Source organism: Canis lupus, chromosome 13 (genome assembly GCF_011100685.1).
Source record: "Canis lupus familiaris isolate Mischka breed German Shepherd chromosome 13, alternate assembly UU_Cfam_GSD_1.0, whole genome shotgun sequence".
Taxonomy (NCBI): Eukaryota; Metazoa; Chordata; class Mammalia; order Carnivora; family Canidae; genus Canis; species Canis lupus.
This window is the reverse complement of record NC_049234.1, coordinates 23337882-23363555: the sequence shown is the minus strand read 5'-3', so window position 1 is coordinate 23363555 and position 25674 is coordinate 23337882. Positions and strand designations below refer to the sequence as shown.

General features: G+C 45.9%; 1 long non-coding RNA gene across 1 annotated transcript; it reads left to right on the top strand.

The window, feature by feature from the left end:
• Nucleotides 1-1664: 1664 nt before the first annotated feature.
• On the top strand, nt 1665-25473 carry LOC119864496. Its single transcript, XR_005368621.1, has 3 exons — nt 1665-3396; nt 10446-19031; nt 24620-25473. It is a non-coding gene; the product is annotated as an uncharacterized LOC119864496 (long non-coding RNA).
• The last annotated feature ends 201 nt before the right edge of the window (nt 25474-25674 follow it).

The window sequence follows — 25674 nt, the reverse complement described above, 5'->3', positions numbered from 1 at the left end:
CCAGGCCAGAAAGTCAGGAGTGCCAGAAATGACGGCATCTCTTTATTTTCAACAAATCAACTTGATTCTGTCTTTGACATCATACTGCCTCAGTCCTTCTTGGTTTCTCATCCCCGAGTCCTCTAGAGTTTGTGCCAGGGATCCGGCATCTTACATGACATCCCAGTTTCTGGAGGGTCCTACTGGTCATCAGTCCCCCACCAAGATGTCTGTGGTCTCTGACCAGAAGGTCTCTGCCACTTCTGTGCCACACTTGGGACCCAAGGTCTTAGCCGAGCCTGTGGGCCCCTGCCCAGGGCCAAGGCTCCTGGTGCATTGTTTCCAGCCACAGGCTTGGCAGGCTACCAAGACTTGAGATCTCTCTTACCTCTTGCCGAAGTCTCTGGAAATCTCTTCTTAATCCATAGGAAAGTCTTTTGTACTCAAACCATGTTCACTTCAATGAGTCTTAGAAATAAAAATCTGGGTACAAATATCTCAGAAACACAAACGCAGGGCCTGCCACATGCCTGAGTGGGAGCAAGGAAGGGTGACAATGGGAGGAGGGCATCCTATATCACCATCTCACAGAGCCCTCTCCCCCACATCTGTCCACATGAGCCACTGCATGGAGAGGGGTTCCCCTCATAGGCACAGGGCACAGGTGAGGGCAAGTTCTGATCTACCTCTGAACGCTGCCCTCAATGAACTATTCCTTTGGAGGACTTGTTCTCCAGCAGGGGTAATGTGGGCCCCCAGGGGACATTTGGCCATGTCTCGAGACATTTTCGGTTGTCACACTGAACGGGGTAGTGTCTCAGGCACCTAGTGGGTAGAGGCCGGAGGTGCTGCTAACACCCTACAATGGACAGGAGAGCAAAGATTGATGCGGCCCCAAATGTCAATAGTGACGAGGATGGGACAGGACAACTGTCTCACAAGGCAGAAGAAAACAAGACAATTGTCCCGGAGGCTCGTCCAACAGAGATCACTGAGGGGAACCTCTCTAATCAGAAGGAATATTCCTGGGAGGGTTTTTTTGTTTTTTTGTTTTTAATCACAGAGGAATGACCTGGGAATAAGAAGGAGCTGAAACTTTAGCTCATAGTCTTTTCCACACAACTTGAGACATTAGTAGTCTAGAAAAGATGTGGAGAGCTAACCCTAGCCAGCTCCCTCAGGCCTGGCAAACGGAGCTAGAGCAGGTTACTGGCATGAGGTCCGGGGTCAGAGAAGCGCCCTCATAGGGCCTTGGGGACAGCAGGGGTGCAGCTGGGGGCTGCCTTCTCCAACTCAGGTCTCTGACGCTGAGTGACCAGTGACCAGGCGGCTCAGATGAGGAAACTGTTCCTGAGGTTCTTGATCCTGGCCTCACGGCAAGTTTGCCCAGGGACTCTGAGAGCTGCAGAGAAGGGCCCAGGTGGGGCTTTTTTTTTTTTTTTTTTTTTTTTAACTCTGTTGGTAATTCTAATGTCAGGTAGATTAAGAGATTTGTTTTATTACAAAAAAATCATGTCTCCTTGCTTTTGCTGTGGAATATAATCCAGAACTATTTCCATGGTGGCTGTTTTGGGTGGAAAAGGAAGAGTGGGGGGGGGGGTGGAGAAGAAGAGTGGGGGGGAGAGGAAGAGTGGGTGGGAGAGGAAGAGTGGGTAGAGGTGGTAGCATTTGTGTCTGGTCTGGAAAGACCAGATGCTCTGGCTCAGCAGAGTGGGGAAGTGCTTCTCTGATGACCTTGACCGCAGAGGGCATGCGGTGAAAACCATGGGATGGGGAAGTGCCCTGTTTCAGATTTCAGACATTAAAGGGGTCCTGTTACCCAAGATGTGAAGATCTGTATTTAGAAAATAGACCAAGTCCAGGGCTTACTATTCACTTTTATTTTTAGCCTCTTCTAGGACACGGGGAATAAAATTTGATTTACAGAAAACCAGCATTCTTAATGGCAGACGAGCCAAGAACTTCAAGGGTCATCTCTTTATTTCCTGCTCTAGTTGGGAGTGAGGGGAGTCCTCAGCCCACCCCCTCGATATTCTGGCAGGGTTCTCTCGGAGGCTACAGCCAGCCCCTGAGCCACCTTGTCTCCTCTGATGGCTTCCGTGCCAGCTCTACACTGCTGACCCCCAGTTCCATTCCTCAGATGACCTTTCTCCAGCTGAGCTATCCTGCTTCCTCCTGGGTAGAGAACATTCTCAAACTCCACATGTCAACAACCACTGAATCATTCCCCTCTCTGGTCTCCCAAGCTGGATTTTCTATCCCAGTGACTAGCAGGCAAATCCACACTTCCTCCTTCTCCCTCACCACCCCCACTCGCCCAGAGCCACTCATTCCAGAAGGTTCTCTGTCCTCAACATCTCCTGCTTCAATCTTGTGCTGTCCTTCCCCCAGTGCCTCCATGCTAGCTCAGGACATGACCGTTTCACACCTAGACTGTGGCAAGAGTCTCCCATGTGGCCCTTTTGGTCCACGTCTGCTCCCTCTACCTTATTCTCTATCCTGAAACTAGAGTCATCTAAGATGTGCCATTGATGAGTTTATGACTTGTGGAATATTTACTGTATGTGAGTTACTGTGCTGAGCTCTTTACATGCATAATCTTTTTAAGAAACCTCCCTAAAAACTATGTGAAAAAGACCTTCATTATCCCCATTTCAGAGATATGGAAACTGGGACACAGAGAGGTTAAGTATCTTGTCTGGGGTCACACAGCCATTAAAAGGGAAAGTCTGCTCCAATGTTACTCTCTGGTTTAGAATCTTTCAGTGACTCCCCCCAAATACTGACCTTCTGGGCAAAATGCACACTTTCAGCTTGGTCACAGGGTTCTTTGTGACCTAGGCTCTGCCTCTCTGTCTGGATTTATCACTCACCACACTTCACCCTGACCTCTGGGGCTCCAGCTTTGAGGAGCTGCCTACAACTGCTCAGAGCACCCATGCCTACTGTTCTTGTCTTCGTTCAAGTTGTTTGTTCCTCCAAGATGCTTTCCCCATCCAGTCTGTGTGGCAGACACATCTCCCAAAGTTCAACTTAAAGGAGGTTCATGCCTCCCCCCATGGAACCTTTCCAGAGTGTGTTCGCACCCTGCCCCCAATCCCTTGGAGAACTGACCTCCTACTCCTTTGGGCTTGGCTGTAACCAGGCTACGCACTATGACTTCACCACCAGCGGGCAGGGCAGGGGCCGGGTCTCCATGCACTAGTGCTATATGGATATTTACCGTGGGTGCTGGTGGCCTCGTTAATTGAGGCTGCCTGGAGAGGGTGTTTCTCACTGTCTCAGTGGTGTGGGCAATACTGATTGGGTGTGAATGTCACCCACTTGCCTGATCTCCAGGAGACTGAACCGAGGGAGCTGGATGGCCTTTGGAGCCTGGGGAATGGCTCCCCCGGGCCAACAGAAAGACCAAGAAAGGTGGGAAGAGCTAGCCAGTGTCCTTTGAGTTCTAAATTCCTCAAATTCCCCCAAAGGTCTTGTGAAGCTAGAGCGGCTCCACGATGCAGTGGAGAGAGCCAGGTGGGGACTCCTGGCCCAGGCTCTAGTGTCCCGTGGCTTTGGCCAGTCCCTTTCCTGTGGGGTCGGGGCCCATCCCAGGCTTCTCCCAGCCGGCCAGCTCCTGTGGGACTCTTCCCAGGCCACTTCCGAGGACCTTCCCCCGCCCCACGTTTGGTCCTCAGAAGCTGTGCCTCACTCCTGAACTCACTGCTTGGGCGAATCTGCTACTGTCCCTGGCTTTAAAGTCCTTCATTTTAGAAGGGAGCAATCGTCCTTGCTCCTCCATGCAGCACACTTAGCAGTGGGCACCAGGGGAGAACCTGGAAGAAGTGCTTTCATTTCCTCGGGACCGAGGATGTAGAGGAAACTCCACGGAGAACGAATATTGAGTCATAATTTAAGCCCAAGCTGTCGGGGGCTGGTCTGGGGACCGTGGCTGCATGCTGTCCCCGTTTTCCTTCTGCACTTGTCGGGCCTGAGGCCTGACACAGCTGAGGGAGCCCAGCAGGCGGGAGGGGTGTCCAGAACCCGCCGCCCACCTGGACTCCCCTTGCCACAACCCCCCACCCCCGGGCCATCTGTCCCCCAGCTGCAGCTGCAGGTGAGCAGGGCGGGACTGCGCCTCTTGTGGGTTCGTGGAGGCACGCAGAAGGGGTGTCTCAAAAGCCCTGGGCCGGTCTCTACAAGGAGCCCTATCTTTGTTGACAATGCATCTTGTTGGTCTCTTAGATAATCTCAGCCTTCCATTCTTCTTCCACAGGGCCACAACGGTGCCCTCCCTTGGCCCTCTGAGCCGTTGCAAACATGCCTCAAGGAATTTGTATTACTCTGGTTCTTATCACCATAATTTGTGTATGTGCCTTGGCCCTGCACCCTCTAATCCTTAGCTGCCTGTGTTACTCACCTTCATATTCTCAGCATCTAGCATGGAGCCTGGCTCCGGTGGGGACTGCCTACATGTTGAATCGACATCGCTGGGAGATAATGGACCTCGGCCACACAACCTCCCAATGTGTTCTCGGTGCTTCCCTCATTACTTGTCACACCATTATTATTCTATTACTACTACTATATATTACTTACTCTCTGGAATAGTATCTATTATTACAATATATTGTTGTAATATATTACTAATATACTGTAACTCTGGGCAAAAGCATTAATAGGGTCATATGAAAAGGAGATCAACATGACTCTGATGACACATCTCTCTTTTCACCCTCTTTGCTCCTTCTCCCTTGCTTTATTGGACCTTTGCACATGCTGTTCCCCCTTCCTTTCATTCTTCCTCCTCCAACTCACCCTTTAGAACCCAGCCCACATATCACCCACTCACCTGATCTCCGGGAGACTGAACACGTCTCCCTGGAGTTTTTAGACCATCTTCTGTTATGAGACACAGAATTATTACGTCTCTTTATGTGTCTGTCTCTTCCACTAGAATGCCAGCTCCTTGAAGGCAGAGCCTGAGTCCCTTTCTGTGCCTAGAACCAGGAACATGTGGAACACATGCATCCACTCACACATTCAACCAATGCTCTTTGAATGCCGACCATGTGCCAGGCACTGGTGTCACACCAACAAATAAACTATCCTTGTGGTAGCCAACCTCCAAGATGGCCCCCAACGATCCTCATCTCCAGTATTCATGCCCTTATATGGTTTCCTCCTACCTGAATGGAGATTGGACTATATGACTCACAGGATATGGCAGGAGTGAGGCTATGTGACTTTAAAGCTCTGTAGTAGAAGATTCAATCATGGGCAGCACTGATGGCCCAGAGGTTTAGTGCCACCTTTGACCCGGGGTGTGATCCTGGAGACCCAGGATAGAGTCCCACGTCAGGCTCCCTGCCTGGAGACTGCTTCTCCCTCTGCCTGTGTCTCTGCCTCTCTCTCTCTCTCTCTCTCAAAAATAAATAAAATCTTTAAAAAAAGATTTGATCATAAAAGTGTTTTCAGCTCCCTCCATGGTCCCTTGGATTGCCAGCTGCCATATCAGGAAGACAGTCAATGTAGCCCCAACCAATGTCCCAACCAAAAGAAGAACCAACTAGGCAGCAACTGTGAGCCATGTGAGTGAGCCACCTTGGAAATGGATTCCCCAGGCTCTCTCAAGCCTTCAGATAATGGCAGCCCCAATGGCATGTGGAAGGTCCTGAGCCACAGATACCAGGATTCTTGTTATTTTAAAGCACTAAGTTTGGAGATGATTTGTTATGCAGCGCTAGATAACTGATACACTCCCATTATAATGGAGCTTAAATTCTAGGGGAAGAATTAAAGGAATATGATCTATTCCTTCATTTATTCAGTATCACTAGATCCTGCCAGCTGTTGAGATTACAGTGGCAAGCAAGATGCTAGACAAAGTTCCTTGTGAGGTCTATGCTCTAGTGTGGGAGACAGAAAATAAACGAGTACATTTTATAAAAAATTCGGTCATAAGTGCTAAGAATAAAAGAACAGCAAGATGGATAAAAGGGAACTGCAATTTAGGTTGTCTATTTCGTACTAAGCATTTTTCATCTTTATGTTGTTTCATACCTCAAAAGACTTCAAAGTAGGTACTTTATCCCCATATTACAGATGAGAAAATTGAAGGCCAGAAAAGTGCAATGATACAGCCAGTGTCACACAGGTCTGGTCTTTGGCTCACCCAGAATGGAATCCGGGCTGTGTGGACTCCAAAGCCAGGGCTCTCTGGCTGACCATTCTGGATTTCCCTTTTAGTCCTCATGCTGGGGCTCTGCCTTCAGCACAACCAGGACTCAGCATTGACTTGGAACACATTGGTAGGAGGAGGGCTGGGAAACGATCTGTAGACAGGACTGCCACAGGTGATCAGGGGGCCTAGACTACCCCTTCCTCTAACTCCGGAAAATATCTCAGTGGCTGCAGATCCACCCACTGGCTGCAGAGATCCTCCCAATCCCCTAAACTTTAGCTGTTCTCGCCTATAAATGGTGATGTCCTCTCCCACAAAGTTCCTTCCTACCCATTTCCATTTCTGCTCTTGAAAGGCCACTTCATTTGCACTGAAGGAGCTGCGGTTCTTCCTGCCAACCTCATACCCCTCACATACCGTCTGCTCCTCCTCATCCATGTAACTCCCCAGTGCCTCTTGCCCCTTGTCATTTTTTTTTCTTTCTGTTCTTGTGCCAAGACCACTAGATGGAGATATACTAAAACTTACTGAACCCTTAAGTGCTAAGCACTATTCTGTGGGCTCTTCCTGCAGGGTTTTTGTTGAATTCAGATGACAACCCTTTGTAGACATCCCATTATTTTCCTCATGGAGGTTAAGGTTCAAGGTCATTCAGCTACTAGGGTGGGATTCAAACCCACATCTCTTCGAATCCAGACTTCCTTGTTTAATCAAGATCACACTCAGAACTGGAAGAAATCTGAAGTGGGGGGATTTCAGAGGTCATCTTGTCCATTCCTTTGCCCCAGGAAGGGCCAAATCCAGATTATCTCCAGAAGGTTACAAATAACTATCTTAAATTAGTGCTAGAGGAAAAAAGAAAATCCTGAACAGCTCATTACAGCTTATACAAAGATTTGCACGTTTAACATTCTTATTAAGGTCTAACATAAGTCATTCATTTGCTAAACATTTATTAGGTGTCTCCTGTGTGTTAAGCTGGGTGCTGTGATGGGGTTAGGCATGTGTATGCATTATCATGGAAGTATGGGGCCGGGAAACTGAACAGATCGGCAGGTCAGGGATACCCCCAGGTGCTGCTAAGTGAACCATGACAATCTTGTAGGGGTCAGGCAGCACAGAAGGGCATCCAGACAGATGGAACAATGCATTAAAGTCAGGCAGAGGTGACTGAGAGAGACTTGCTTCTGCATTTGGCTAGAGTTTACAGGAAGTGCTGGGGAGGGATGAGCAATGGGATTAAGAGATAAGCAGGGGCCAGATCAGTGCCAAGGTAAGGAATTTGCTCTTTATCTGGAAAGGACTGGGGAGTAATTTCAAGGGTTTTGAGTAAGGTACTGACATAATCAGATTTGCAGGGTAGAAAAATTAATCCATCAGTGGTATGGACGATGAAGGGGAAAGACCGATTAGGTAGGATGTTGTAATGGTTTGGCCAAGAGATGATGAGTAGCTAAGAGGGGGAAAGGTGGAAGAGACATGGGGGAGAGATTTATGAGTAGACAAGTTAAGACTTGGCAACTGCTGGTTTGTAGGGGGGGCAGGGAAGAAGGAAGGTACAGGAACTGATTCACCAGGCTTCCTGGCTCAGGCACATGGCTGGGTGGTGGTGCCACGTGCTGAGATGGTGATCAGGAGGAGGAACAGGTTTGGGGCAGAGTTTCCAAGATCTTACGCCTAGACCCCCTAAAGCAATCCTAATTTTAGATGAAGAAATTGAGACTCAAAAAGCTGATGTGATTTACTCAAATTTACCTAGCCAGAATGGTGTCAGAGGTGGGACTCAAATCTAGGTCTTTTTTTTTTTTCTGGAATTACTGTCTAAGCAGATTTACTTTGCAAGAAATGTAAGGAGGCCTTAACACAGAGTAATTAATGTGTGGTGAGCAAACATTTGCATACGTCGACTTGCCATTTTTATATTCATTCATTCATTCATTCATTCGACAAAACTTATTGAGCACCTACCATGTGCCATGTATGTGGGATGCAGTGCTGAATATGACAGGCAAGGACCCCACCTGCATTGGACCTCATTTCCCCTCTTCTAAGGAGCTAGACAATACACAAATCAGCAAATATTGACAAAATACACCATCAGAGTGCAGGGAAAGTGGCAGGAATGACAGTGGGGATCCAGAAAGGCCTAGGACCTGATATTTGATCAAGACCAAAGTGATGAGGGGATCGCTTCTCGGCCTTTTGGCTAAGATCAAGTGCAAAGTGATGAGGGAAAGTCAAAGATCTAAGGAAAGGGGGGGTCGCGGTAGAGGGGACTTTCAATGCAAAGCCCTGAGGTAGGAACAAGCTTGAACTGAATATTCAAGGAATCACAAGGAAGCCAGTGTTCCAAGAAAAGAGTGAGTACGGATGAGAATCGTAGCAGATGGAATTGGAGGCAGGGGGCCAGAGCCTGTAGGATTGTGAGACATGATCAGTAGTTGAGATTTGTTGTAGGTGTGATAGGAAGGTTTGGAGCAGGGCTGTGACATCATCTATTTTTAAATTTTCCTTTTTCTTTCAAGGTACTTGTAGATTCACAGGCAGTTATAGGAAATAATACAGAGGAATCCTGCTTACCTTTGTCCCATTTCCCTCCGACTGCAGCGTTGTGCTAAACTAAGTGCACTATCACACCCATGAGTGCTCACTGTGGTTTTAATTTGCATTTTCCTAATGGTAAGGTTGCTGAACAGTTTTCATGTTCTTATTTACCATCCATATATCCTCTTCAGTGAAATTTTTGTCTTTTGCTCATTATTTTTTTGAAAAAATTTTTAATAGTTTGTTGTTCACTTTTGAGAGCTCTTTACATATTCTAGACAAAAGTCCTTTGTCAGATAAGTGACTTCAAATATTTTCTTCTGGTATGCAGAGCAAGAGTTTTTAATTTTGATGAGGTCCAATTCATTACTTTTTCCTTTTATGGACTGTGCTCTGGGTGTAAGCCTAAGAACCCCGTGCTTAGCCCTAGTACCCATAGTTTGTCTGCTTTGGTCATGTTGGGAAGTGGAAGCATAAACTGACTACAGAAATGTAGAGCAGAACTGATGGCCCACCTGAACTAGGAGTGGGTGGCAAAGGGATGGGTGAATGAAGAGGCTTCAAGGTACTTTCTACTTGCTGGAGGGGGCTCGACAGTACAAGCTCCTTCCCTTTCTAGCTCAGGTTACATGGACGCAGAAGACGGTTATCTTGGCATTATGACCACAGGCCTAACCTTCTCCCTTCCTCAAGAATACTCAAAGACGCTGAAAAAAAAAATAGTCTTTATTCCCCCAGTGCTTTATCCACAGCAATGTGCTCTTACGGCGTCATCGTGACTTCTCACAACAATTTGTAAGGAAGATATTATTATCCCCTTTTACAGAAGATACAATTGAGGCCCAGAGAAGGGCTGGGACTAAACATGAGTCTCTTGATTTCAAGAGTGACAATTATTCTTCTCTACCAGTGGACACTGAGTTTCCACCACTAATTGTTGCTTGAGGTCAATGGTCTGCAAAGGATGGCCTAAAAACCCCCTGAGGTGCCTCAGACCTTTTCAGAGGGTCTTCAAGGTCAAATAATACTAAGACCTTACTTGCCTTTTCACTGTGTTGACATTTTAACTAATGGTGGGAAAAACTGTCAATACCTTAGTGTGAATCAAGGCAGTGGCACCAACCTGTCCTGGTTGTCACTGTAGTCTTCATTCCCATCCACTCATGAGGGAAAATATAGCCAGTTTCACACCAAAATTGTGATTAAATGGGAACTATACAAAAAGCATTTCTGCTGTACACCAAAGCAAGAGGAATGGTGCTTCTACAGTGATTTGGGTTGCAAGCTGAACTATCCTCTTTTTTTTCCAACAGAATATAATCTGTACTTGATAGAAAGAATGAGTGACAAACTAGGTATTCAGCCTTGGACATAGGCTTCTTAACAAATGAGCAAAGTGAGGCTCTCACATAAAGGAAAGCAATCGATAGTATTTTCTGTTAATGATAAAATAGAGCTTTTGAATGAAAAAAAAAGGAAAAAAGCTAATTTACTCCTTTGAGCTTGACAGCTTTCCAATACCTATACTTTCCAATAATATCAGTGGTAATATTAATAAATGCGATTTATTGAAATTGCATAAAGAAATGTGCTTATACTTAGAGGAGCTGCATAACTCTAAACTCAAAGTATCCAACTGACCAGTACGTGGTGGTGGTGGTGCAAATCAGATTGGCACGGGTCAAAGATCCATTTGAAGTGTAAGATCCATCAGTGGGTTTTTATACAACAACGTATGAATGTTTCATTGATACAGTTTCAGATTCCACATTGCAACTAATCTTTGGGAAACTTCCACTTGTTGAGTTTTGTGGAGCATCAGGGAAGAATATCCACAACTATCTGAAGAGGTTATCAGAACACTCCTTGCTTTCCCCACTACCCAGCTGCAAGAGGCTGGACTTTCTACACATATTTCAACTGAAAAAAACGCATTGGAGGAGATGGGATGCAGAAGCCGAGTGGAGACTCCTGCTGTCTTCTATGAAGCCAGACAGCTTGATGCACAGCTGAGACCCAACCAGTCCCAGCCCCCTGTAACTTCTAGCTCTTCCCTGTAGAGTCAGAACATTTTGTCTACTGCTTAACTAACCACTGCCTCCTCAAACTATGGTCTCTGTCCTCCTGACCCTGGGAAGTTTCCGACACCTCCTAGGGGTGAAAATCAACTTCTCCTAATCTCCAGCTGTGCCCAGGGGACCAGGGGTGGTGTTTCCAAACTTCTAACCATCCCAGGACAGGGGTCCCAGTGCCCCCATGCTCTCCACTGCCCCTGGGAGCCTATGGCCAAGTAGACACTGTCTAACTCACCCTAGGTAGGGGTGTGGGCCCTCCAAATATAACTGATCCCCCCAGTGCAGGGGGTGGGGGTGTCTAAGCCCAAGATCTCCCAAGTCCCTGTCTCTAACTCCCAAAGAGGGTGCTGAGCCTCTTTAGTTTGGACCCACTTCCCAAACAGATAGGCAGATGATGTTGTTCATTGGAGACAAATTGGACAACCACCACCACCAAGCATCTTTCATGTTAAAGATCGAAAACTGTAAAATGATCTTTACCCTAAATCTTTATTTTTAAATTAATACATCTACATTTTTTAAAACCTTCAGTTTTAATTTCAGTTAATTGCAAATATCGCTAGGCACAACCCATATAAACAAAAGCTCTTTTAGGTCCTCAGTAATTTGTAGGAATATGTATATAGGGGGCCAAAAAGTTGAAGAACTGCTTTATGCTAAAATAGTGAAGGTTCTTATGGGTGGCTGTGAGCAAGTGATGCATTACCCGGGGGTCCCAGCTCCCCTGTGCTCTCCACTGTCCCCAGGAGCCTGTGGCCTAAGTAGACAAAATCTAACCTACCCTGGGTGTGGGTGGGGGCCCTCCATATACAACAGACATTGTCATCCTTTTCCAGATTATTCCCCAACTCCAGGCTTCAATATGACCCTAAAATAAGGCCCTTGACTTCAGGGGACAGATAAGCATGCTACAGGAGACCCATGGCTCTGATAAGAGCACACACCCTTTGTCCCTTTCCTGCTCTCCCTCTTGATGGAAAGAACATGGACCTTGAGTCAGGCTAACTTTGGTCTCAGTCTCAGCCCTGCTTTTAGCCCGCGAGGGGACCCTAGACAAGTCTCTCAATTCTCTGGTTTCCATAGAGCAATAACAATGCTTGTCTTTCCTTACTGAGACTGTTTTGAGGCATAAACAAAGGAATGGGGACAAATCTGTAGAGGCCTTACCAATGTGAGTGATGAACGTTGTCCAACAAAGAATTCCCATACACATCTATGACCATTCATTTCACAAATACTTACCCAAAATGTGGCCCAAGGCAGGCCTCGAATGCAAAAACAAGAACACACAGTTCCAGCCTCCAAGGAGCTCCTGGTTTAGCAGACAAGACAGTGTGATATGGTAAATTTGAATTCTCAACCAATTTCCCCCCCAAGCACCTGCTCCTGCTTCTCCACGCCTTATGACCCCTTCCTCCTGCAGACAACCAGATGGTGCTACATCTGTGCTTTGGCAAAGGGAAAGAATTCCAGAAAGAACTTTTGGCTGTTTGGTCAAAAGCCTGGCCTCGAGGAACCTCGAGGTTTAGAGATTACCAATGAGGAGGCAGCATAGAGCTTCCCTTTCCCTTCCATGACCAGAAACTGGCCTCTGTGGGCACCGTGGAGGGGAGATGTCAGTGGGGCCCCTGGGGCTCAGGATGAAAGGTCCCAGCCGAGGTGAACCAAGTGGAGCAGAATGGCGCAGCGCAGAGATCATTCCAACAAACACCATCCACCATCAGAACTGGGGAGCAAGGGTGGGGGGGTTCCTGGCAACCTATCAGCAACTCTAGCCTGTGCCCTTTGTATACCTCTGAGCAGCCCAGGTCACCAGTACCGGGGAGCCACGCTCTTCGTCGGGTGCTCTTTGCATCTGAACTTCTCTGCAACCAGCGTGTTGTCTGGTAACCAGTAAAAGAGGCGCCCAGGTGTGCACTCAAGACTTTGTTCAACTGCATTCCGACTACCCTCATAGAGATAAACCTTTCCTTTTTTGACGGCCTGAGGCTCTGAGTTGTTAAGGGGTAGAAGGGGAAACCTCAGAGGCTGGTGCTGGGGGTGATACCACAGGGAGCCAACCGGAGGGCCCCCCCCCCGCCCCCCGCCATTACCAGAGAGAGAAAAGCTTCAACAGAAATGGGCAGGGAGCAGCAAGAGTACAGAGGAAGTGACTCATTCTCCCAGGCTTTTCGGGGCAGGAAGCGGATGGGAGGAAAAAGGGTCAGGGAGGGCTTCACAGAGGAGGTGACATTTGAACTGGGTGTGGGTGTCTGGCCACCGGTCATCTCCCCAGAACTCAGCCTGCCCAGCTGAGGACAAAGAGTCCGGTTTCCTGGGAAAGAGGAACACACTGAGAAGCCCTCACTATGAGCCAGAAGTCAGGTAGAGATCTAGCAGGCACAGGCTCGTCTCTAGAAATTGTCGCATGGTTTTCTTCAGAGCACAGATATTATTACCTTATATTCGGTCCTATCCACTGACAAATAGTGATCGATACTCCCTGTGCTACCTTTAGGACGGGTAAGGGGCTACACCACAGTAGAAGAGCCACGGTTGACTTACTGAGTACTCAATGCACACCAGGCACAGTGCTTTGCATCTGCATTCATTATACCTTTCATCCCACAGGGGAGTGTTTTAATCCTGAATTTGTAGATAAGAAAATAGGCTAAAGTTCCAGCAGCTGGTTAAATGGCAGAAACAAGATTTAAACTTAAACGTGTACTCACTTTCTTTCTACCTGGACTCCAGCTTGGACAGCTTAGACTTTAGTTGGATAGCTAAGGAATAAGTGCTGAAAAGGGTAAATGATAACACAAGAGGTAAACTCATGTTTGGGTCAAGTGCCCTTGCACAGAACCTTGTGCTTACCCCTGCTCAGAAAGCCCTGCTGATGCTCCCTCTAACTTGTACCTGTCCGTGTCTCTAAATCTCCACTCTGCCCGGCTATTATTCCATCTCTCACCTGGACCAAGCTCTAGACTGGACACAGAGTAGAAGGTCTTGACAGAAACAAAGTCAGTCCCTGCTTTTGGGTTTCCCATAGTCAGAAAGAGTGGCAGGGAGAGTCTGCTAAGTGTCCCCCAACATCCACTTGTCCTTCTATTAAAGCAACAGAATCCCTTGGGTTTTTAGCTGGGGAAACAGATGCTCAGAACCAAGACTGGGGCTCCTTGCCCATTTTGTAGCTACATGTGGTCATGTGACCAAGCTCTGACCAATGTGATTTGACCAGATAACTTTTGGCTCCAGCCCTTAGAGGAAAAAGGTGTGACTCCCCTTCCCCTTCCATCCTTTCCCCTGGCAGGGATGAGGACATGGTGTTGAGCTCTTTTGGACTATGTAGGTGAGGTGACAGCAATGGCAAAACAAGTGGCTCTGTGAAGCAGAGCTGCCCTTCCAATTCCACGTTTTACATGAGAGAGAAATTAAACTTCTTTCAAGTTGTGTGGAGATCATATAAACACCCAGTAAATACAGGGGGAGAAAAGATCGAAAAAACCATCACTCAAGTATGTACTTTGTAGAAGTACAAATTATAATAAATGCAATGAAAACTACATAGCATTTTTCCTGAGAGACTAGAACTTGGGAGTCAGGGTAGGGGGCAGCTAGCTTATAATTGTCAGTTAAGGAAGGTTTCTGGCTTAGTTCGGGCTACTATAACGAATACCACGACCTGGGTGGTTTAAACAACAGGCATTTATTTCTCACAGTTCTGGAGGCTGGGACGTCCAAATGAAGGTGTTAGCAGATTCCATGTCTGGTGAGAGTCTTCTTCTGGCTTGTAGACGGCTGCCTTCTCGTTGCGTCTTTACACGGCCAAGGGAGAGAGAGTTCTGGTCTCCTCCTGTTTTTTTTTTTCCTCCTGTTTTTATAAGGGTGCTAATCCCATCCTGAGGGGCCCGCTCTCATGACCTCATCTAAACCGAATTACCTCCCCAAGGCCCCACCTGCAAAGAGCATCGCTTTAGGAGTTAGCACTTTAAGACATGAATTGGAAGGCTCACGAAACTTCACTCGCGTATCGGCTGCTCTGAGAACCGGATGCTTATGCTGAGACCGACCCCATGGGTAGGATTTGGTCAGGGATTTAGAGGGACCAGGAAAGAGAATCTGTGAAGGCTCTGAGGCCAGAGACAATGTAGCCACTGCTGGGACCCCAAGAAGGGCCGTGGGAGCAGAGCCCCTCTGCCAAGTTCTTAGTTCTTGGGCTCGCTATCCTCCCCCTCCCAGGTGAAACAGCCTAGGCTCCTCAGCACCTAGACGTGGGGCTGCACAATGACTTTGGTCCAAATACCTCTTGAGGGGATGGCCTGGTGCCTCTAGAAAGAAAGATCTGGAGGACAGATGCAAACCTTCTCTCAGGAAAGAACTCCCAGAGTCAAGCCCAGAGAAGCTGAATCTGCAGTTGGGGCCCCAGAGGGGTGTGGGCCTGGGAGGAAGGGGAAGCCGAGGGTCAGAGAGGATCAAAAGGTGAGAAACCGGACAGGTGTGTAAGCTGAGGCTCCGAGGTGTTAGGCAGGACCTAGCCGCATGCCCAGAGCTGCTCCGTATTGAGGCCTTGATGTTGTGTGCGCATGTGTGGTTGTGGGTTCACTGCCACTTCTAAACTGTGCCACGCCCAGCAGCAAATGACTCTCAACACAGAATCTCTCTGCATCCTCACACGCTGACTTTATGAGTGAGGCATTATCTCCATTTTACAAATGAAGACGCTGAGGCTCAGAGAGGGGGAGGTCAGCCACCTGGTTCAAGGTCACCAAGTGGGTAGTGTTGACCTGGGGTGGGGGTAGAGCCAGGGCTTGTCTGACCTAGCACCGGAGTTCCCGTGGGGAAACACAACACATTCACCCTATCCAGGAGGTGACCTGACCACTTGGACAGGGTGTTGGAGACTCACCTGTCCAGGAGACCTTGGGCAGAGTATTGAAGACTCTTGGCCTGGGAACCAAAGATGGTCCACAGCTGTGTTCAGTTTGGCTGGTCCATGATTTAAACAAACAACTGAATGTGAATGCCTGTAGGCAGAGAAGGGACTCTGTAGATTATCATAATCTCCCCCACTTATTCTCACTTACTCCCTGCCTTGGCCCCAAAGACATCTCGGTGTTCGTGTAGCCTTCATTCTAGAAAAACCTTTCTTTAGCACCAGAAGCCAGTTGAGGAAGCTTTCCTGAGCCCCTCTTCCAGTCACTCTGGAAATACATTAGAGACTTGGAGCCTAAGTAGTTACCTAATACATTACATATCGAATATCTAATATCTACAACACAATGCTTTCTCCTATCAAGGAGGGTAACATGGGTAGGCAAGGATCTTGCTTTATGAACTAGCCATTATGTGCACGCTGCAAGCAAGTTAAGAAAAGACTGAACCGGCCGAGTCCTTGCCTGGAGTTCTTTAGGAACAAGAGGCAGTTGTGTTCTCTAGAGCTGGAACGTGGCAGGTGGGCAGCTGGGACATACCGAGGTAGAAAGCTCGAGGGAGCACGGTGTCTGAGAATTTCTGTGTCCTTTTCCTGCATTTTGCCAAGCTTGCTAGCTCTCTGCAGCTGAGTCTTAAAAGACCCCCGGGTTTCCCACTGTATACCCTATCTGTCAGGTCTGGAGTTGAACCAGGACACCACCATCAGGCCCGGAGTTTTCTTTCCAAAGCACTAGTCCCTGACCCCCTGGAGTGTTCGAAATTTGCAGACCTCTTGCCATTTAGAGTAGCCACCTTTTAGTTCAAGGGGTAGATAAAGGACTTTGAGTTCCTTTGGTTGCAAGTTGCCTTGGGCAAGGGAAGTTGTTTTCCTGCACTCAAAATAGCCATCTGTGTGTTAACTACTTTTTTTTTTTTTTAGATGAAAGCGACAACATTTTTTTTAAAAAACCAAGATAAATTGAAGCTGTCCATAGTATGTCTAGTGCAAAGCTATAATCGAGGGGTTTATGTTTCACGAATGCCCTGAAAATGAAAGTTTCACATAAAAGATGGGACTGAGTGCAGGCAAGATCTCAAAGAGAAAAGAGCACCCCTCTCTGTTAACTTGGGTTTACAATGAAGAGGAAGGCGCTCATCCTTATCCCAAGCCTCACCCCATGAAAATTAAGTCATGCTCCCATGAAATAGGCAGGAAGGGGTGGGGCTCCCGGGGCTTATGAAACTGCATCTCATTCAAACAGCAAAGTGAAATGCGCCTTGCCTAGGGTCACAGTCTAATTGCCTCTGAGTAAGCAGGTTCTGAACATGCTATTCTTCAAAATCTCCAACCTGCTTCCCTGCGCCTGTTTTGAATTTCCTCTTCTCTAACATATATTTATATCCTGCCTGTTACAAGCCGACAAGAACAATCACTAGCATTATCTGTTTCCTTTCAGATCCTGCTGTAATTCGCTTACCTTCTTCCCACGGGTCGTTTTCTTACCCCCCCACCCCCACCCCCACCCCCTTGGAATAAACCAAACTGTCTTATAAAGATGAAGGGAGAAAAGAGGTTGTGCTTTGGGACTTTATTTAAAAAACAAACAGCAACAACAAAGCCAAGGTTATTTGGTGCTGAGTACGCAAAGGAATGTAGTAAATTCGTGAGTTTATTTATTTATTCCCTCGAGAATTTACCATGTACCAGCCCTATGCCAGGCAGTATGGACAAAATGGAAAACCTGATATGGTCCCATTTGCTCAAGAAACTCAGAGGCTGCTGGAGCATGTAGACAAAACACACCTCAGACATTTGCAAGAGACTGGGGCTCTGTGAATGAGCTTGACTTGCTATTGTTGAAAAGCCCATTTTCAGGTTGTAGGCCAAAGGAGGAAGAAGGATGGTTTCTGTTGATCTGATCTGATTGAAGTTGTCGAGCCATTCTCATTACTAATAATAATGTATTAGGTCCTCCCAAACGACAGAGCAAGGCTTTCTGTGGACAATTGCCATCTGTCCAAGATCACCAGTGCCCCTGGCTTTAGCTTAAGGGACATGATCTTTGACTTATTTTCCTAATCCCGGGAGGGATGCACAGAGAGGAGTACAAAGCACAGGAGAGCTAGAAAGTGAGAGCACCGTGAGAAGCTTGTCAACTCCTCAGCCTGTCAGAAGGTTCTCTCTGTCTCTGTCTCATGTTCTGCATGTACTGCAGCACAGGCCTTGGAATTGCCTCCGTGGGAGCCATTCCAGGAGAGGGGCTGGCCTTCCATGAGGATGCGGGGAATCAGGGTTGCAAGGTCACCCACGCCGTCGCTCCCCTGCTTGGCACCCATGGCAAATATCAGCAACTGATATCAGGTCGCCTGATCTCAACCAGTGTTCCTCATCAGAATCAGAGAAGCAATATTGACTTTCTCAATTGTCCTAAGAATTTACATGACTCATCCCACTGTAGATGCACAGGGGAGAAATTAATTCCTTATCATCAGTGCCTCTGGGGCACTGGGGCTTCCTTCTCTGAGGAACCCTACGTGCAATCTGACCATCCTTCTCCACAGGTAACCCAAGGCAAGCAACCATCTATCCCAGCAGGTTGGTGAATGAGTGAGTGGAAGTTTATTTGCCACCCTGGACCATTTGGCAACCTGAGGGAACTAAAGGAAAGGCTACAGAAAGAGTATCCATAAACTCTTCCACTAGGGGCTTCTGAGAGCTCCTTTGGGTATAGCCCTGAAGTGCACTGGAAGACACAAAAGGAAACTGGGCATCGTAACAAACTTTCCTCATGACACCGCCATGTTTGCTGTATTTGTAGATACTGTGGCAGATGGAATTCCAGATGGATTCCTGCCCCAGGTGTACACACACCATAGAATCCCCTCCCTGAGAGAGTGAGGGGAGTGGGTGGGACCTGAGAGTATGGCGGCACTTCAGTCCTCTGGTTAGGTTACATTGTGTGACAAAGGCGAAGAGACTTCTCAGATGTCCCTCACTAGTTGACTCTGAGTTCATCAAATGGGAAGAGTATGACTCTGAGTTCATCAAATGGGAAGAGTATCCTGACCCAATCAGGTAAACACTTTAAATGAGGGTTTAGATGTCAGAAACAGAAGAGTCAGAGAGGTTCAAAGCCATAGACACCCTCCTCTATTGACCTTAAAGAAACAAATTGTCATGTGTGGAGAGGGTCACATGGCCAGGAACACTGGGTGGCCTCCAGGCACAGAGGGCCTTAGCCCTCCAGCTGCAAGGAACTGAATCCTGCCAACAACTGATGGGCTTGGAAGAAGACCCCGACCCTAAGATGTGATAGCAGCCCTGGCCACCAGCACTTGGATTTCAGCATTGGCAGACTCTGAGCCGAGAAAGCCAGGTGAGCCCATGAGAACTATGAGATAATAAATGGGCATTGCTTTTATTGCTAAACTGTGGTACCCAGTGATAGAACACTAATGCAGATCTTATTTACTGTAAGACCTGCCACTGGTTGTAAGACATACCACTGACATTTGGGGAGACAAAAAAAGCTCCAACATTAAATGTTCACAGCAGTTATAAGGCATACATTGTAAGACATCCGATTATAAAAAACAATAAAATGAGAAATGTGTATCTTAGTATTAAAAGAAGATGTCAGAAAAAAAAAGATGTCAGTATTATTACATTTGTGAAGCCCTAGAAATTTCCCAAGCCTTTCACACAAGATTTCTTTTTAAGTCAATATATATATATATATATATATATATATATATATATATCACATTTTTATCCATTCATCAATTGGTGGACACTTGGGCTTCTTCCATAACCTGGCTATTGTCAGTAACACTGCAATAGACCTAGGGGTGCATATATCTTTCTGAATTAGCTTTTCATATAAGATTTTTTTAAATCTTCCTTTGCCACTCTGTCATAATTGAAAGAGGAGGGGTCATGATGAAAAAGCTGAGGTGCAGAGAAGTTAAATGACTTAACCAATGTCACAACACCAGATAGAGCCAGGACCAGAATCTAGTCTTGCACTTTCCACCATACCAGGACCAGACCATTGCATTTCATTTTTGCCCATACCTAACACCCCTACAAAGTGAGACCATGCCACCAACAACCTTGTTCAAGGGAGAGCCACGGAGGCCATATTTTCTTTCAACTGAGCCTGTCACTTCTGAGCTAATCTGAGGGGATTAGAAGTGTGTCCCAGACCCAAGGCAGCCAATCCATAGTCTGAGAAGCTACTTATGATGTGGGTCAACTCCAAAAGATGAGTTGGGCTGAGTAGGTTTCCTCTTTCAGGAATTATGAAGCACTAATTCAGTAGTAGAGCAGGAAGGTCATGAGAGCCATGGGTAATCAGAAGCTACGTGGGAGTAGACACCATGTGTAATAAGAGGAGGCCATCCAATGGTGTGAGGGAACAGAGCAAGGGGGAAAGCAGATGTGCCATCTGATAGAACCACTGGAGCCCATGAGAAGGTATTTCTCTTGCAGACATGCTTCAATTCCAATAAAAACTCTTCTGTACCCTTAAAATCCCCTCCCCAACTTTTCTGAGAAACTTGGGTGAGTCTCTTCATTGCAGTGGTATCATTTACAAAGTCATGATCTATATGGTCCAGTTCTGAAACAGAGTTATGGTTAAAGAAATGTAGTTCATGCATTAATGTTCGAAAACCTTGTATTTACCAAACGCTGAACATATTTCTCCCCTAACACCCACTGTCCTCACCGACTACAGCTGTGCTTGTCCTTAATAATCTCCCCAGGAAGATGTTCTAGCCCTTCCTCTCCTGTGATCTTATTTTCTCCTCTCTTCTTATGGTCTTATAATTACCTGTCACAAAAGCCCAAGAACTGGTCTAGCAAGACAAGATTCCCCTCAGAAGGTGGAGGAGGATAAGAACCTAAGTAGTACGAGTCAGAATCCTCCTTAATGAGCAGAGGGTGGGAAAACATTTGACAACACTCACATTTCAATCATTACTTACCCTGACATCACACGGCCAAGAAAAAAGCCCATCACTAAAACAGAATCTAATTTTGAAATCCTGGTCACTGTATGCATATGCCATGAATATTAGGAGCTGTGTTTATGTCTTGCACCCACACTTATTCTGAATTTTCTGGAGGCCACACCCATCCAATGATGTGGTAAAATGAACTGGTTGGACTAAATGATCATTATCTGAAAGAAAACTGCTAGTGAAGACGCAGCAGGATTGGGGTGGGTGGGAGGAGATGTGGCTGAGTGTGAGTTCCTGCTTTGTCTTGGGAGGCTCAGCCGGAAGCAGCCTGTAGACAGTGCAGAGGGAGTTCAGAGAACGGTGAGGAGGTGAGAGGTGAGCCTTCGGGAAGCAAGAGGTGGCTGGCTGACTGGAGCATCCTCTGGCTACTGGAGAGGCTCCCCTCTCCAGCCGGCCCTGCAGTGCTGGCCGTGGGCTGCTTCAGGACAGTTCAGAGTGGGGAAGGGAGCCTCAAAGGGCACTTTCACTTTACCCAGCTTCAGGGAATCCCCAAAAGGACTAGGGCCAAAGGAAGCTGCAGAAGATGACAGGCCTAGCACTGAGGTCATGCCATGCCAGAAACTCCCTCCCAGAATGGATGGCAGGGACTGCTCCTTAAAAAAGAGGCTGTTCCTCAAGGGAGGGCATCTTGGGGACTGTGCCTGAGAATCTGCAAAACCCTTCACAGAGCCCCAACTAACAAAATAGTCTCAGCTCACTAGGCTGAAGCTGCTTAGCCCAGCATCTCATCTATCCTGAGCATAGCTAAGAAATCAGGAAACATTCCAAATCCTGGCAGAGTTGCCAAAGTAGACTTCATAATATCTACCCTCTGATGCTCACAGGAATTGGTATTCTAGATGTAGCTACCACTTATGGAATGATAGTTGGTCAATGTCAGGCTCCTGGCCTGCATTTCCTTTTATTTCTTCCTCCATCCACACTGTGAAGTAGCTATTATTGTGCTCATCTTATAGATGATGAAACTAAGCCATTGGAAAATTTAATGACTTGCCCAAACTCACTTGGCTGTTAAGTCACAGAGCAAGGATTTGAACACAGGTCTCTCTAATTCTCAACCTGAGCCTCTTTGAAGTGTTGGTGGTTGAGCTCAGGGTTCTCTGCCTTCAAGATCTGACCAGCAGGCAAAGGCCCTACTACAGTAAATTTTAGCTTTGTTAAAGTCCTATAGCTTGGCCACATTGACCCTGTATCTGAAAAAAAGCTGGATACCCACCTCCCATCTCCCCTTATCCAATGACCAACACAAGCAATCTCCATCAACTACAATGCCTCCAAGTCTTTACCAACCGCCCTCCCCGCACCAACCCCAATTCAGCCCGGATATCCTACTCTGATTTTTAACCCATTTTCAGCAGGATACATCTATGTTAACAGATCTCCATTTCCCCAGCTCATCCTGGGTAACACTCATTTAGATCTGAACACACCCTACTGACTGCCTTGGGAAGACACGCTATGGTCCAGCTCTGATCTCTGTGCTATAAGCCCCAGGGTTGCTCACTGCCTTGAAGCCTTTCCATCCCACTGTACCTCCTCAATAGAGAGCGCAGCCAGAACATGCCACACAACCTTTTGGTGGCCTAGCCTTTCCTTCCCACCAACCTTTAACCTTTCACTGTCCTTACAACTCTGGTTTGAACAGCCATTTCCTACTGGTGACTGGGTTCCTGCTTCCAGCCCACTCTGACCCATTCCAGCATGCATAGTTCTTATTGTAGCCACTACACCCTCCTGTTGGGTACCTGACCTTGACTCATCCAAGTTCTCAATTTCAAAAGTAAAAATGAGGCGCTACAAAAGGTAAGTTCCTCAAACAGACTCATTTGGAGTGTGTTTTTTCCTTTATGTTAATACTTTTGATTTTTTTATTGAAGTATAACGTACATACAGAAAGTTCATAAATCATAAGTGCTCAATGAGTTATCTGAAAGTTAATAGACCTCTGTGTATTCCTCTCTGGTTAAGAAATAAAGTGTTAGTGGCTAGTATCAAAAAGACAAGGAATGGGGCACTAGGGTGGCTTGGTTGGTTAAGTGTCTTACTCTTAATTTCGGCTCAGGTCATGTTCTCAGGGTTGTAAGATTGAGCTCCATGTTGGGCTCTGTGCTCAGTGGGTGGTCTGCTTCTCTCTCTCCCCTTCTCCCTCTGTCCCCTCCAGCCACTGTACACACTTTCTCTCCCCCTTAAAAAAAAAAGATAAGGGATAATAAGTGTTGGCAAGGATGTGGAAAAAAGGGAACCCCTGCACACTGTTGGTGGGAATGTAAATTGATGCAGCCACTGTTGAAAACAGTAGGGAGATTCATCAAAAAAATTGAAAATAGAATTACCATAAGATTCAGAAATTCCGCTTCTGGGTATTTACCCAAAGAAAATGGAAACAACAGCTTGAAAAGATATATGTACCCCTATGTTTGTTGTAGCATTATTTATAATAGCCAAGATATAGAAGCAACTGTGCTCTTCCATAGATGGATGGAAAAAGAAAATATGGTGTGTGTGTGTGTGTGTGTATATATATATACACACACATGTATATATATATATTATATATAATGTAATATTATTCAGCCATAAAATAGAATGAACTCTTGTCATTTGCAACAACATGAGTGGACCTAAAGGGAATTACGCTAAGTGAAATAAGTCAAAGACGAACACCATATGACTTCACATATATGTGGAACCTAAAAAACAAAACAAAGGAACAAACCAAAGCTGAAGCAGACCCATAAATACAGAGAGCAAACTGATGGCTGCCAGAAGGGAGGTGGGTGGGGGATGGGCATAATCAGTGAAGGGGATTAAGAGCCACAAACATCCGGTCACAAAATAAGTCATGAGGTTAAAACAATGGTATAGGGAACATAGTCAATAATATTGTCATAATGTTGTACAGTGATAGAAAGTGACTACACTTGCCATGTTGACCACTGAATATTGGTATACAGTTGTGGTTTCTTTTAAAGATTTTATTTATTCATGAGAGACAGAGAGGCAGAGACACAGGCAGAGGGAGGAGAAGCAGGCTCCATGCAAGGAGCCTGATGCAGGACTCGATTCTGGGAATCCGGGATCATGCCCTGAGCCAAAGGCAGACATTAAACCCCTGAGCCACCCAGGTGTCCTTGTATACAGTTGTTGAATCACTATGTCAAACATCTGAAACTAAACACTGTATGCCAAATAGAAAAAAAGTGTATTAGTGATATAAGACCTCTCGTGCTCCTTCCCAATCATATCTTTGTGCTGTTTCCCAAAGGTAGCCTCTATACTAATTTATAACACCTTAGATTAATTTTTTCTTCTTTTTTCTTTCTTTCTTTCTTTCTTTCTTTCTTTCTTTCTTTCTTTCTTTCTTTCTTTCTTTCGAGAGAGCATGCATATGTAGTGAGGGGCAGAGGGAGAGGGAGAGAGAGAATCTCAAGCAGATGCCCAGTGCAGAGCCCCACCTGGAGCTCAATCTCAGAGCCAAAATCAAGAATCAGACACTTAACTGACTGAGCCACCCAGGGCGCCCTATTATAGGTTAGTATTTGAATGTTTTTGATTTATATGTGAATGGAAACACAATGTGTGTTCTGTTGCATCTAGTTTTTTTTATTCAAATAAGATTCATAAGTACATCTTCATGCAGCTATAGTTTATTTTCATTGCTATGTTGTATTTCATTGTATGATATGCCTTAATTCATTTATTCTGTTGTTGATATTGGGCTATTGCCACTTTGGGATTATTAAAAATAATTATATATATATATATATACACACATATACAAATACATTTAAGTATGTACAGATATACTTTTTATTGTGAACATTTATAATTATATATAAAAATGGAATAATATAATGAATGTAGTATACACACCAGTTTCAAAAATTATCAGTATGTGATCAATATTTTTTTAAAGATTTTATTTATTTATTCATGATAGAGAGAGAGGCAGAGACACAAGCAGAGGGAGAAGCAGGCTCCATGCAAGGAGCCCGACACAGGACTCGATCCCGGGACTCCAGGATCACACCCTGGGCCAAAGGCAGGCGCCAAACTGCTGAGCCACCCAGGGATCCCCAGTATGTAATCAGTATTATTGTATCTTTACTCTCCCACCAGTGTTCCCTCACTTCAATTATTTCAAGATGTATACTAGCATCATATAATTTTATTTCTAAATACTTGTATGTATATAGCTTAAAGATGTATACTCTTTAAAAAAAACCCAATATCTTACCCCATCTAAAAAAATAAATGTAATTTCTTAGTATTATCAAATATCTAGTCTGCATTTACATTTCCTGATTGTCAAATATCTTGTTCTTTTGCGTAAAAAAAAATGGATCTAAAGAAGCTCCACAAGTTGCAATTAATTGATAAATCTCTTATGTCTCTCTCTTTTTTTTTTCTTATGTCTCTTTTAATCTGTGGTTTCCCCTCTGCCTCTTTTTGTTCCTTGCACATCTTTGTGGTAGAGACTGGGATCTTTGTCACATGGAGCTTCCCATAACCCGAATTTCTTTTTTTTTTTTTTTTCTTTTTCCGAATTTCTTCTGATTGCGACCTCAGTGTGTCCCCGGTCCCTGTATTTCATGTAGATTGGAAGTGAGATCAGGAGGCTTGATCAGATTCAGATTTGATTTTCAAGACCACTTTGCAGGTTGTATTGTATAAATCTATTAGGTGGCATCTGATTGGATATCTTTCTTTTGTGAGGTTCAAATGCATTGCTGATTTAAATTTTTTTTAAAAAAGATTATTTATTTATTTATTCATAGATACACAGAGAGAGGCAGAGACACAGGCAGATGGAGAAGCAGGCACCATGCAGAGAGCCTGACGTGGGACTCAATCCAGGGTCTCCGGGATCACACCCTAGGCTGCAGGCGGCACTAAACCGCTGAGCCACCGGGGCTGCCCTGATTTAATTTTTTTAAATATAGATGTACTCTGACTCTTCTTTCAATTCAGGTTAGGATTACAGGGTTCCCCCTC